Raw genomic sequence first — 12,345 nt, 5'->3', positions numbered from 1 at the left:
GTCCCTATCCTGCCCCTGATTGCTGCGATGGGTCCTGGACTAGTACTTTGTAGCCAATGAGCTGGATGGAGAAGGAAGCGTTGCGAAAAGGAGAGTGGTCCTCCTCACAGTCCGCAGGGCTCCGGGTCGTATGAGGAGCTGTGTATACTGGTTCGGGAGCATCTTAACCCGAGGGAGAGCGTGCTGATGGCGAGGTATTTGTTCTACACGTGCCAGCGATCTGAAGGTCAGGAAGTGGCGAGCTACTTCGCCGAGCTAAGGTAACTTGCAGGACAATGTGAGTTTGATGGCTACCTGGAGCAAATGTTCAGAGACTTTTTTGTACTGGGCATTGGCCACAAGACCATCCTACGAAAACGTTTGACTGTAGAGACACCGACCCTCAGTAAGGCCATTGCGATAACACAGGCGTTTATGTCCACCAGTGATAACACCAAACAAATCTCTCAGCACACAAGTGTGAGCAATGTTCATAAATTAACTGGAACTGTGTTTGCGAGCAGAAGTGTACAGGGCTGAACCCACGAGTCTGCAACTGCCAGCAGGCCTCAGGTGACCCAGATGACTCAGAGTCCCCAACAAAGGATGAATGCAAGGCAATTCACACATTGTTAGCGTTGTGGAGGCTTCCATTCAGCTTACTCATGCCGCTTCAAAGGGTATGAGTTGGCGAGAGGAGGGAGCAGCATCGGAGCGGCCTATAAAAGGCCCAGCAGGAGCTCGAGAGTCAGCGGCAGTTGGTGAGAGGCGGGAGCAGCCTCGGAGCGGCCTATAAAGGCCCAGCGGGAGCTCGAGAGTCAGCGGCAGTTGGCGAGAGGTGGGAGCAGCGTCGGAGCGGCCTATAAAAGGCCCAGCGGGAGCTCGAGAGTCAGCGGCAGTTGGCGAGAGGTGGGAGCAGTGTCGGAGCGGCCTATAAAAGGCGTACCGGTGCAGCTACAGCAGGAGAGAAAGCAAAAAAGAAGTAGAAAGGAATCAAAAGGTGACGTCACAGCCAATGGGGTAAGTGATTGGCTGGTGATTGGTGAGTAGCTTTTCTTTTTATTTTTATATCAGTTAGTAAACTGTAACATTGTTATTACCAATTTAAGGGTATCTAAGGGTTAAGGCATGGCAGGAGAGCTCGGTCAGGTGATATGCTCCTCCTGTGCCATGTGGGAACTCAGGGACGCTTCCGGTGTCCCTGACGACTACGTGTGTGAGAAGTGTATCCGCCTCCATCTCCTGATGGATCGTGTTGCGGAATTGGAGCTGAGGGTGGATTCACTCTGGAGCATCCACGATGCTGAGAATGACATAAGTAGCACGTGTAGTGAGTTGGTCTTACCGCATGAGAAGGGTCCACAACCAGCTAGGGAATGGAAGACCAGTAGGAAGAGTAGTACAAAGAAGGTAGTGCAGGGCTCCAATCTGGTCATCCCCCTGCAAAACAGATACACTGTTTTGAGTGCTGTTGAGGGAGATGACTCATTAGGGGAGAGCAACAGCAGCCAAGTTCATGGCACTGTGGTTGGCTCTGTTGTACAGCAGGGCATAAAAAAGAGTGGGAGAGCGATAGTGATAGGGGATTCAATCATAAGGGGAATAGATAGGCATTTCTGCGGCCGCAACCGAGACTCCAGGATGGTATGTTGCCTCCCTGGTGCAAGGGTCAAGGATGTCTCCGAGCGAGTGCAGGATATTCTGAAAAGGGAGGGAGAACAGCCAGTTGTCGTGGTGCACATTGGTACCAACGACATAGGTAAAAAAAGGGATAAGGTCCTACGAGACGAATTTAAGGAGCTAGGAGTTAAATTAAAAAGTAGGACCTCAAAAGTAGTAATCTCGGGATTGCTACCAGTGCCACGTGCTAGTCAGAGTAGGAATCGCAGGATAGCACAGATGAATACGTGGCTTGAGCAGTGGTGCAGCAGGGAGGGATTCAAATTCGTGGGGCATTGGAACAGGTTCTGGGGGAGGTGGGACCAGTACAAACCGGACGGTCTGCACTTGGGCAGGAACGGAACCAATGTCCTAGGGGGAGTGTTTGCTAGTGCTGTTGGTGAGGAGTTAAACTAATATGGCAGGGGGATGGGAACCAATACAGGGAGACAGAGGGAAACAAAAAGGAGACAAAAACAAAGGACAGAAAAGAGATGAGTAAAAGTGGAGGGCAGAGAAACCAAAGGCAAGAAACAAAAAGGGCCACTGAATATAAAAGGGCTGCAGGTGAGGTAAAAACTAAAAATCATGGTTTAAAAACAAGGATGAAAACACTCTACCTAATTGCACGCAGCATTAGAAATAATGTAAATGAGTTGACGACACAAATCATTACAAATGGGTATGATTTGGTGGCCATTACAGAAACATGGTTGGGAATTAAACATACAGGGGTATCTGACAATTTAGAAAGATAGGCAAGAAGGGAAAGGAGGTGGGGTAGCTCTGTTAATAAAGGATGATATCAGGGCAGTTGTGAGGGATGATATTGGCTCCAATGAACAAAATGTTGAATCATTGTGGGTGGAGATTAGAGATAGTAAGGGGAAAAAGTCACTGGTCGGCGTAGTTTATAGGCCCCCAAATAATAACTTCACGGTGGGGCGGGCAATAATCAAGGGAATAATGGAGGCATGTGAAAAAGGAACGGCAGTAGTTATGGGGGATTTTAACCTACATATCGATTGGTCAAATCAAATCGCAGGGGGTAGCCTGGAGGAGGAATTCATAGAATGCATACGGGGTTGTTTCTTAGAACAGTATGTAACAGAGCCTACAAGGGAGCAAGCCATTTTGGATCTGATCCTGTGTAACGAGACAGGAAAAATAAAGATCTCCTCGTAAAAGATCCTCTCGGAATGAGTGATCACAATATGGTTGAATTTGTAATACAGATTGAGGATGAGGAAGTTGTGTCAGAAACGAGCGTACTATGCTTAAACAAAGGGGACTACAGTGGGATGAGGGCAGAGTTGGCTAAAGTAGACTGGAAACAAGGACTAAACGGTGGCACAATTGAGGAACAGTGGAGGACTTTTAAAGAGCTCTTTCAGAATGCGCAACAAAAATATATTCCAGTGAAAAAGAAGGGCGGCAAGAGAAGAGATAACCAGCCGTGGATAACCAAGGAAATAAAGGAAAGTATCAAATCAAAGACCAATGCGTATAAGGTGGCCAAAGTTAGTGGGAAACTAGAGGATTGGGAAGATTTTAAGCAACAGCAAAGAATGACTAAAAAAGCAATAAAGAAAGGGAAGATAGATTACGAAGGTAAACTTGCGCAAAACATAAAAACAGATAGTAAAAGCTTTTACAGATATATAAAACAGAAAAGAGTGACTAAAGTAAATGTTGGTCCCTTAGAAGATGAAAAGGGGGATTTAATAATGGGAAATGTGGAAATGGCTGAGACCTTAAACAATTATTTTGCTTCCGTCTTCACAGTGGAAGACACAAAAACCATGCCAAAAATTGCTGGTCACAGGAATGTGGGAAGGGAGGACCTTGAGATGATCACTATCACTAGGGAGGTAGTTCTGGACAGACTAATGAGACTGAAGGTGGACAAGTCCCCTGGTCCTGATGAAATGCATCCCAGGGTATTAAAAGAGATGGCGGAAGTTATAGCAAATGCATTTGTTATAATCTACCAAAATTCTCTGGACTCTGGGGAGGTACCAGCGGATTGGAGAGCAGCTAATGTAACGCCTCTGTTTAAAAAAGGGGGCAGGCAAAAGCCAGGTAACTATAGGCCGGTTAGTTTAACATCTGTAGTGGGGAAAATGCTTGAAACTATAATTAAGGAAGAAATAGCGGGACACCTAGATAGGAATAGTGCAATCAAGCAGACGCAGCATGGATTCATGAAGGGGAAATCATGTTTAACTAACTTACTGGAATTCTTTGAGGATATAACGAGCATGGTGGATAGAGGTGTACCGATGGATGTGGTGTATTTAGATTTCCAAAAGGCATTCGATAAGGTGCCACACAAAAGGTTACTGCAGAAGGTACGCGGAATCAGAGGAAATGTATTAGCATGGATAGAGAATTGGCTGGCGAACAGAAAGCAGAGAGTCGGGATAAATGGGTCCTTTTCCGGTTGGAAATCAGTGGTTAGTGGTGTGCCACAGGGATCAGTACTGGGACCACAACTGTTTACAATATACATAGATGACCTGAAAGAGGGGACAGAGTGTAGTGCAACAAAATTTGCAGATGACACTAAGATTAGTGGGAAAGCGGGTTGTGTAGAGGACTCAGAGAGGCTGCAAGGAGATTTGGATAGGTTAAGCGAATGGGCTAAGGTTTGGCAGATGGAATACAATGTCGGAAAGTGTGAGGTCATCCACCTTGGGGGAAAAAAACAGTAAAAGGGAATATTATTTGAATGGGGAGAAATTACAACATGCTGTGGTGCAGAGGGACCTGGTGGTCCTTGTGCATGAATCCCAAAAGGTTAGTTTGCAGGTGCAGCAGGTAATCAGGAAGGCAAATGGAATGTTGGCCTTCATTGCGAAAGGGATGGAGTACAAAAGCAGGGAGGTCTTGCTGCAACTGTATAAGGTATTGGTAAGGCCGCACCTGGAGTACTGCGTGCAGTTTTGGTCACCTTATTTAAGGAAGGATATACTAGCTTTGGAAGGGGTACAGAGACGATTCACTAGGCTGATTCCAGAAATGAGGGGGTTACCTTATGATGATAGATTGAGTAGACTGGGTCTTTACTCCTTGGAGTTCAGAAGGATGAGGGGTGATCTTATAGAAACATTTAAAATCATGAAAGGGATAGACAAGATAGAGGCGGAGAGGTTGTTTCCATTGGTGGGGGAGACTAGAACTAGGGGGCACAGCCTCAAAATACCGGGGAGCCAATTTAAAACCGAGTTGAGAAAGAATTTCTTCTCCCAGAGGGTTGTGAATCTGTGGAATTCTCTGCCCAAGGAAGCAGTTGAGGCTGGCTCATTGAATGTTTTCAAGTCAAAGATAGATAGATTTTTAAGCAATAAGGGAATTAAGGGTTACGGGGAGAGGACGGGTAAGTGGAGCTGAGTCCACGACCAGATCAGCCATGATCTTATTGAATGGCGGAGCAGGCTCGAGGGGCTAGATGGCCTACTCCTGTTCCTAATTCTTATGTTCTTATGTTCTTATGTATGTTTGCAAGAGCTGTGGAACAATTGGGCACCTCCAACGAGTTTGCAAACGAGCTGCAAGCTTCTCAAAACCTGCTAACCACCATGTGGCAGAGCAAGATCGTTCCATGGTGGACCAAAGCAATTTCGAGCCTTAGTGAGAGGAGGCAGATGCTGAAGTACACGGGGTGCACACATTTTCGATGAAATGTCCACCTGTAATGCTAAACGTAAAATTGAATGGCTTACCCGTAGCCATGGAACTGGACACTGGCGCTAGCCAATCCATCATGAGTAAAAAGATGTTTGAGAGACTGTGGTGCAACAAACGATTCAGACCAGCCCTGAGCCCCATCCACACGAAACTGAGAACGTACACCAAAGAGCATATCACTGACCTGGGCAGCGCCATGGTCAATGTCACCTAGGAGGGCACGGTGCACGAACTGCCACTCTGGATTGTCCCGGGCAATGGCCCCACACTGATTGGAAGGAGCTGGCTGGGCAAAATCCGCTGGAACTGGGTTGAAATCCGCGTGCTATCACATATCGATGAGTCCTCATGTACCCAGGTTCATAACAAATTTCCTTCCCTTTTTGAGCCAGGCATTGGAAACTTTTCTGGGGTGAAGGTGCAGATCCACTTGCTCCCAGAGGCATGACCCATTCACCACAAGGCGCGAGCGGTACCTCACATGATGAGGCAGAGAGTGGAAATCGAGTTGGACAGGCAGCAATGCGAGGGCATCATCTCCCCCAGTGGAATTCAGTGAGTAGGCCAGCCCGATTGTTCCAGTACTCAAAAGTGATGGTACGGCCAGGATTTGCGGCGATTATAAAGTAACTATTAATCGTTTCTCACTACGGGACCAATAACGGCTACCTAAGGCAGACGACCTATTTGCGATGCTGGCAGGAGGCAAGACGTTCACCAAGCTCAACCTGACTTTGGCCTACATGACGCAGGAGCTGGAGGAGTCTTCGAAGGGCCTCACCTGCATCAACACGCACAAGGGACTGTTCATCTACAACAGATGCTGCAGCGATCTTCCTGAGAAACATGGAGCGCCTACTCAAGTCAGTACCACACACGGTGGTTTTTCAGGATGACATCTTGGTCACGGGTCGGTACACCGCCGAGCACCTACAAAACCTGGGCTGGATCGCGTAGGGCTGCGGCTGAAGAGGTCGAAATGCATCTTCATGGCAGCAGAAGTGGAGTTTTTGGGGAGAAAGATCGTGGCGGACGGCATTCGGCCCACAGACGCCAAGACAGAGGCTATCAGGAACGCGCCCAGGCCAAAGAACGTCATGGAGCTGTGGTCGTTCCTGGGACTCCTCAACTATTTTGGCAACTTCCTACCGAGGTTAAGCACCCTTTTAGAGCCCCTACATGTGTTATTGCGCAAAGGTGAGAACTGGGTATGGGGGAAAAAAACAAGTAATTGGTTTGAAAAAGCCAGAAACTTTTTATGCTCCAACAAGCTGCTTGTATTGTATAACCCGTGTAAAAGACTTATGCTAGCATGTGATGCATCGTTGTACGGAGTCAGGTGTGTATTACAACAAGCTAACGTTGCGAGGAAGTTGCAACCTGTCGCCTATGCTTCCAGTAGCTTGTCCAAGGCCGAGAGGGCCTACAGCATGATTGAGAAAGAGGCATTAGCGTGTGTGTTCGGGGTAAAGAAAATGCATCAGTACCTGCTTGGCCTCAAATTTGAGCTGGAAACCGAGCACAAGCCCCTCACATCCCTGTTCGCTGAAAACAAGGGGATAAATACTAATGCCTCAGCCCGCCTACAAAGTTGGGCACTCACGCTATCAGCGTATAACTATACCATCCGCCACAGGCCAGGCACCGAGAATTGTGCGGATGCTCTCAGTCGGCTACCATTGCCCACCATGGGGGTGGAAATGGCGCAGCCCGCAAAATTGTTGATGGTCATGGAAGCGTTTGAAAATGATAAATCACCTGTCACGGCCTGCCAGATTAGGACTTGGACCAGCCAAAATCCTCTTCTGTCCTGAGTAAAAAACTGTGTACTGCATGGGAGCTGGGCCAGCATCCCCGTTGAAATGCAAGAGCTAATCAAGCCGTTCCAGCGGCGAAAGGATGAGCTGTCCATTCGGGCAGACTGCCTGTTGTCGGGTAACCGCGTAGTGCAACCAAAAAAGGGCAGGGAGAAGTTCATCTCGGATCTCCACAGTACACACCCGGGTATAGTAATGATGAAAGTGATAGCCAGATCCCACGTGTGGTGGCCCGGTATCGACTCTGACTTAGAGTCATGTGTGCAGCAATGCAGCATGTGTGCTCAGTTAAGCAATGCGCCCAGAGAGGCACCACTAAGTTTGTGGTCCTGGCCCTCCAGACCATGGTCGAGGATCCATGTCGACTATGCGGGCCCGTTTCTCGGTAAAATGTTTCTGCTGGTGGTGGATGCTTTTTCAAAATGGATTGAATGTGAAATAATGTCTGGAACCACCGCCACCGCCACCATTGAGAGCCTGAGGGCCATGTTTGCCACCCACGGCCTACCTATCATACTGGTCAGTGACAACGGGCCATGTTTTATCAGTGCCGAATTTAAAGAATTCATGACCCGCAATGGGATCAAAATGTCAGCTCAGCCCCGTTTAAACCAGCCTCCAATGGGCAGGCAGAGCAGGCAGTACAAACAATCAAACAGAGCCTTAAACGAGTCACAGAAGGCTCACTCCAAACCCACCTGTCCCGAGTACTGCTCAGCTACCGCACGAGACCCCACTCGCTCACAGGGGTGTCCCCGGCTGAGCTACTCATGAAAAGGACACTTAAAACCAGACTCTCGCTGGTTCACCCCAACCTGCATGATCAGGTAGAGAGCAGGCAGCAGCAACAAAATGTAAACGCAGATCGCGCCACTGTGTCACGGGAAATTGATCTGAATGACCCTGTGTATGTGCTAAACTGTGGACATGGTCCCAAGTGGATCGCAGGCACGGTGATAGCTAAAGAAGGGAGTAGGATGTTTGTTGTCAAACTAGATAATGAACACATTTTCAGAAAGCACCTGGACCAAACGAGGCTGCAGTTCACAGACTACCCTGAACAACCCACAGCAAACACCATCTTTTTTGAGCCCACAACACACACCTAAAGGATCAACGACACCACCCCGGACCAGGAAATCGAACCCATCACGCCCAACAGCCCAGCAAGGTCAGGCTCACCCAGCAGCCCTGCAGGGCCAACAACACGCCAGCCCAGCGAGGGCACAGCCAACACACCAGAACAGACATTTGTACCGAGGTGGTCCACCAGGGAAAGAAAGGCTCCCGACCACCTAACCTTGTAAATAGTTTTCACTTTGACTTTAGGGGGGAGTGATGTTGTGTTTCTGTAAAGCATGCACTCTCATGTTTCGCCACCAGGGAGCTCATCCCCTGAAGTCCCAAGGGATCCCAGCATCCCTTGGGAGCACTGTATATAAGCCTGTTCCTCGTTCTGGAGTGTCTAATTAAAGACTGAGGTCACTGTTACTTTAACCTCCCTGTGTGCAGCCTCATCTGTGTTAGAAACACAATAAAAAAGGTCTCAAATGAGTGGGGAGGGACTGGCTTATCTGTCTTGATCTTTTGGGCAGGGGCTGGAGAATTCTTTCCTGCGCTATTCTTCCAAGGATTTTTACGGTCCCTTCTCCAGTGCCCACTCTTTCCATACCCAAAGCAGGTACGTTTTATATCAGAGGAGTTGCCCCCCTCGTGGCACCATTCCCTCTTGTCTTGGTTAGGTCGGATTTCGTGAACCCTTCCCTTTTTGTGGGTGCTCTTCTGTCCCTCTGCCGTTTCTGTAAGCTAGGGTCGAACCAGGCCTCAGCCTTGGTTCTTATTCTGGGTAAACTGTTAGCTACTAGGCTTCGGAGCCGGTGTGCTATTTCATCTGGGTTTAAGTGATCTCTGACTATGTCCCCACTACAGGCGCTATTGTACACTGGCCACAGTCAGTCTGCAAAAGCCTGTGGGGTTTCTCCTGTGAGCTGCACCGGTTTCTCTACTCTGGAGAAACGACTCACAATAATTAATATAGTTGAACTTTTGTTGTAACATTTTTATTGAAAGGTGTTTATTTTTGGTGCAGCAAATTCCATGAACTCGGCCACACTAAAGCCCATTAAGGTTCTGCTGCAACTTCGATCGGGTATAATAATTAAACATGTTCAACGAAGGTTCTGGCTCTCACTGAGCCAGTGCAACAATGCTTACCATGTACCTTTCTTCCATAGATGCTTGCTGACAAATGGAGATCGCTAGATTAACCACAGCACATCTGCTGTCTTCAGAAAAAGAGAAAATGATTAGCTGACATATGCTGACCTCGAGCTCAAACTGTTCTGCCAATGCAGAGTTGACCAGAATAATGGACATCAGAAGACCTTGGGAAGGTAGCAAAGGACAAATTAATTGTGCATTGGGTTACCCATCTATTCATGGATAGAAGCAGTTCTGGAGTTCTCTGTATGCAGGTGATCTGAATGTTGCATATGTTCAATTAAATGCTACTCTTAATGCAGGTGACAGTTGCAAAATATGCAAATATTTTAGGGGAAAAAAGCTCATCTTTGGCTTTATGTTCTGCGCTCTGTCGTCACTAGGAAATCAATGACAAAGGGTTGCTTAATTGCTGGTCTTAGCACACACAAAGGTGGAATTGATTTTTTAAAAACTTTTAAATGTGATTTACGAAACTAAATCGAGGGATGGTGGCACAGAGGGATAGAGTACGGCCCCGTCACATCTCAGACCTTGACTCGAATGCAAGGTGAAAGCCTTCTCTCTGTGAGTGCTGCATCTGTCCGAAGTGAGTCTGAGCAAACTGATTCTGATTGAGGGCATTCCCCCATTGTCCGTACCACTAGGTATGCCAAGGGATAGCTTGTGTGGAAAATGGAAATACCACTTGGTGCAGAGGAGGGCGTTCTACTGTAGCTCAATTAAGGCAGTTCGAGACAGATGGGGAGGTCAGCGGAACAATAGCATGTTGAAAATAATTTGATAGAAGGGTACGATAGGTATCATTAGATTTATTTTCTAGTCAGGACTTGTCAGTTGGGCTGCAATGGTTCAGTTTCCAGTTCCTGCGCATTGTCTGATGAAGTAGGGATACGCAGAACAAGCATTCTTCATCTTTGAACCAATGCTATGCTTGACAGTAGGAGCACAATGGGCAAAATGTTTCATTCCACAGCACTGACACCTTTTAGGGACACAATTCAAGAGGAGTACTGTCTTGTCCAAAGGCCTCATAAGGCAAATGGAATGGACATATAATTGGCAAATGAACACAGATAAATGCGAGGTATTACATTTTGGGAGGAAGAATAGGGAGGTCAATTATTACTTGGAGGGTGCGAGTCTCATTGGGGAAGAGGAACAAAGGGATCTCGGAGTACAAATACACAAATCGCGAAAAGTTGTCACAGGTTAGCAAGGCCATAAAAAATGCAAGCACTAGGGTTTATTTCTAGAGGTGTGGGGCGGGATTTTCCGGTCCTTGGCGCTCGAGTTTCACCCCAGGAGCGGCGTGAAAGACGGTAGTGAGATCTCCTGCACCCTGTCGCGATTCTCCAGTCGGGTTTTACGGCGGTGCTGAGCAGCACTGTCAGGAAGAGCTGCACCGGGTGTGCAAAGCCTCTCGTTACGACAGCGGCAGTAGTTTTGACTTTTGCCCGACCTGTCCGCCGGGAAGTGCTCCCGCAATGACCGCCTGGGAGATCAGTGTGGTCCAGCATAGCTGACGGCACAGAGGAAGGTAAAGTGCTCCGAAAGTAAGTGTGAGTGTTTGTTCTTTTATATTTTTTTAGAGATTTGTGTTGAAGAAAGAAGGCTGAGGGGTGACCTAATAGAGGTGTTTAAAATTAGGATAGATTTTGATAGAGTGGATACAGAGAGAATGTTTCCACTTGTGGGGAAGAGCATAACTAGAATCCATCAATATAAGATAGTCAGCAAGTAATCCAATAGGGAATTCAGAACGAACTTATTTACCCAAAGAGTGGGGAGAATATGGAACTCTCTACCACAGGGAGTGGTTGAAGCGAATAGTATAGATGCATTTAAGGGAAGGCTATGAGGGAGAACGAAGAAAGGGTCATGCTATAGATTTAGATGAGGAAAGATGGAAGGAGGCTCGATTGGAGCATAAACACGACATGGACTGGTTGGGCCGAATGGTCTGTTTCTGTGCCGTATATCCTATGTAATCCTATGTAGTGGTAGATCCTTTACAAACCGATTGCGATTCTGAATGGCAGCCTCATTGTACCCTTTTAATAATTACTGTTGTTTGGTTGCCTTTTCTTGGGGCTCAATTTTCTCCAATTATCTGGCCAGTTATTTTGGCGTGCACCGTTTTTTTTGGAGTAAATGTAAATCTCCAAGTTTCCCCAAAGTTTCTGCGGGAGCATAATTCACTTAGGTCCGATTTTTTTTAGGCTACGATTATTTTACCTAATTGGTGACGTAACCTGCCACCCGCGCAAATTCTGGCCATTTAAACAAGTTTGGCCAGCTCCGATTTATTCCAATTTTTCTTAGGACGGCGTATGTGACCACTGTGGGGAAACCTTCTGGGCAGTTAACAAAATCGGCTCAGGTAAGAGAATCAGCGCAGCAGATGCAGTTCCATAGTCTGGACAGCAGCAGCAGAGAGGGAGAGAGAGGGGGAGTGGACAGGGGGAGGGGAGAGAGGGGGAGAGGCGAGTGAGGGGGGGGGGGGAGAGAGAGGGGGAGAGAGAGGGGGGGAGAGAAGAGAGGGGAGGCCTTTCAGCCAGGGTTAGGAGCGGCACCGGACACCAGGAGGGGTGGGAGGGAGGGGTGGAGAGAGGTGGGGGAGAGAACAGAGGGAGTAGTGGAGAGAGGGGGGGAGAGGGGGGAGTGGAGAGAAGGGGGAGAGAGAGGGGGGGAGAGGGGGGAGTGGAGAGAAGGGGGAGAGAGAGGGGGGGAGTGGAGAGAGGGGGGAGTGGAGAGAAGGGGGAGAGAGAGGGGGGGAGAGGGGGGAGTGGAGAGAAGGGAGAGAGAGAGGGGGGGAGTGGAGAGAAGGGGGAGAGAGAGGGGGGGAGAGGGGGAGTGGAGAGAAAGGGGAGAGAGAGGGGGGAGTGGAGAAGAGGGGGGAGTGGAGAGAGCGGGGAGTGGAGAGAAGGGGGAGAGAGAAGGGGGAGAAGGGGGTAGGAGAGGGGGGGAGAGAGGGGGG

At 48.2% G+C, this 12,345-nt stretch overlaps 1 long non-coding RNA gene across 3 annotated transcripts in view; it reads left to right on the top strand.

The window, feature by feature from the left end:
• Positions 1-10,890, top strand: part of LOC139280662 (uncharacterized) — a 46,418-nt gene extending 35,528 nt beyond the window's left edge. For all 3 annotated transcript variants that reach the window (XR_011596733.1, XR_011596732.1, XR_011596734.1), the window contains one exon: positions 9,380-10,890. This is a non-coding gene — a long non-coding RNA (uncharacterized lncRNA). The remainder of the gene's footprint in view (positions 1-9,379) is intronic.
• Positions 10,891-12,345: the final 1,455 nt, after the last annotated feature.

This window comes from Pristiophorus japonicus, chromosome 15 (assembly GCF_044704955.1).
Source record: "Pristiophorus japonicus isolate sPriJap1 chromosome 15, sPriJap1.hap1, whole genome shotgun sequence".
Lineage (NCBI taxonomy): Eukaryota > Metazoa > Chordata > Chondrichthyes > Pristiophoridae > Pristiophorus > Pristiophorus japonicus.
This window is presented reverse-complemented; position numbering and strand designations above follow the sequence as displayed.